Source organism: Triturus cristatus, chromosome 3_1 (assembly GCF_964204655.1).
Source record: "Triturus cristatus chromosome 3_1, aTriCri1.1, whole genome shotgun sequence".
NCBI lineage: Eukaryota > Metazoa > Chordata > Amphibia > Caudata > Salamandridae > Triturus > Triturus cristatus.
Window position 1 is genome coordinate 250,489,753 of NC_140583.1, and position 2,404 is coordinate 250,492,156.

Here is a 2,404-nt window from a genome sequence, read left to right on the forward strand (position 1 = left end):
CGTCATTGCTCATTTTGTGCCAAATCGGACCCTATCAAACCATTTTCCGAGCAGTATAACCACTATAGGCACTGAGGAGCAAAGAATTTTGAGAAACAATTTTTTGTTGGACATGAATCTGCTGATATGCAATATCTTCCGTCAACCAATGTACCTTTGGCCATGGACACCACATTGAGCAGCACTGTATATGTCATAGAACAACAGATTTTATTTACGCCAGGAGAGCTGCCAACAGTGCGGAGTGTGCAGCACAGCTCCAAGAGGCGCGGGAAACAACACTTCTGAGAAATTCAAGTTGACTACGTCTGTAGAAACTCTGGCTGCACCCGGGCCACTTTCCTGAACTCCTTCATGTGCTGATGGGCACCATCTTCACTCCTGCTTCACTGTGGGCAAACACCACGCCCAGCTCGTTCTCAGCGGTTGTCAACAGATTGTTGGACTGTGCATCACCAAGAGAATAACTTTTGACAGGACGATGTCACCAGGTCGGAAACTCTTGTACAATTCAACCTTGTCTCTTCAATGGAGTGGATGCAATGTAGAGGATATGAACTTTGGCAAAGCGGGAATTAATGCTGCACACCTTACAAGTGACAATTGCACCCACATCAGGTAGGAGCTGGGACTGCGCATCTTTCACCACAGAAACCGTAGGCAACATTCCATTATCACTTTTCTTCATCACATACCCTGAGAGGGAGGCATAAATATACCCATGCCTGCTGTATGTATGTCCCACCGCCAGGGTAAAAGTCTTCAAGACTGCACAACCGTTCTCCAGGTATACAGTACCATGCAGGAGCCATGACCACAAACCGCTCTGCTGGTCCCAAACACTCTAGCACAGCGACGCATGCTCTAACGAGCGTGAACCAACGTGATTGGCTCTGTCACACAACCATTTGTCATGCGCTGCAATTAAGAGGAATAATTTCACAAAAGCTCAAAATCAGCCCGCAGCAGCACTCCACTAACAAGAAAACATGCATCAAGTCCAAAAGTACGATGTGTAAAGCACACGTCGTGATTTTGGACTTGCTACATTTAATTTCTTAATGGAGAGCAGCTACGGGCTGTTTGTGGGCCTTTGTGAAAGTATTCCTGTTAATCGCAGCACTATAATGCGCTGCAATTAACAGAAATATTTTCACAATGGCCCACAATCAGCCCCCAGCCGTGCCCCATTAAGAAATGAAATGCAGCAAGTAGAATGGAATGGAAAAGCATTTGTAGAGTGCATGGCTACCCGGAAGCATCCCAGCGCTAATACCGAAAGAGAAGAAGGAAAACAGAGCTTTACGAAAAGAGGTAAGTTTTTATTTGCTTTCGGAAAGACATGTGATCAGAGGTGGTACGAAGGTGTAGGGGCAGGCCATTCCAGAGTCTGGGTGCATTGTATGAAAAAAGTCTGCCGCCACTTCTGGCCTTTTTTATCCTGGGAACCTCGATCAGATGCAAATCATCTGATCTGAGTCTGCGATTGGCTTTATATGGACGAATCAAGTTAGAGATAGAAGGGGGACCAAGTCCCTGTATAGCTTTGTGCACTAAGCATAGGGATTTGAACTTGATACGTTCGTGCACTGGGAGCCAATGAAGGGCTCGGAGGGCCGGTACTGCTGACAGTCTATTGGGGACTCTTAATAAGAGCCTTGAAGCACTGTTTTGTACCACTTGAAGTTTTTTGATTACTGAGAGGGGGGAGCCCAAGTACAGGGCATTCCCGTAATCCAGCCTAGAAAGAATTAGTGACTGAATCATTACTTTCCTAGGCAATGGAAGGAGCAAAGGTAAAACTTTCCGGGCCATTTTAAGTAGGCCATAGCAGAGGGCTGCTGTTTTCCTAGCTTGAGTTTTTAGGCTTAGGTCCTGATCCAACCATACCCCTAAGCTCTTGATTTCTGATTTCGGAGTGGGGGCTGGGCCCATGCATAGTGGCCATAACTTGGAGGGAGTATAGTGAAGGGGGTTACCCAAAACCATAATCTCGGTTTTCTCCCCGTTGAGCCTGAGTTGAGAATCGTCCATCCAGCTTGAAATGTCTTTCAGGCAGGCATGGATGGTGTGGAATTCTTGGTTAGTTTGAGTTAGTCCGACCACTAACTGGGTGTCATCAGCATAGGTGACAATGCGGATGCCATGGGGTTCTATTTTAGCTGCCAGGGGAGACATATATACGTTAAACAACAATCCAAAAATCCGATTGGCCGCACTCTGCTCGTCCTACCAGCGTGTTACCCCAGAGCATTGTGGTCCATGAAGTAGCGTCGGCGGGTACGCCTATGCCAAAAATTTAAAATGAAGATGAGTGTCGCGTTAGCCATCCCTGGACACGTGTTTCGAGGTAGTTGCCTCTCGTCAGCAGGGAGTAGGTATGTGTGTGGGGTTGCTGCGTAGG

At 47.0% G+C, this 2,404-nt stretch overlaps 1 pseudogene; it reads right to left on the bottom strand.

Annotated features, from left to right (window-relative positions):
• Nucleotides 1–302: 302 nt before the first annotated feature.
• LOC146860042 (exosome complex component CSL4 pseudogene) lies at nucleotides 303–812 on the bottom strand (annotated as a pseudogene).
• Between the last annotated feature and the right edge of the window lie 1,592 nt (nucleotides 813–2,404).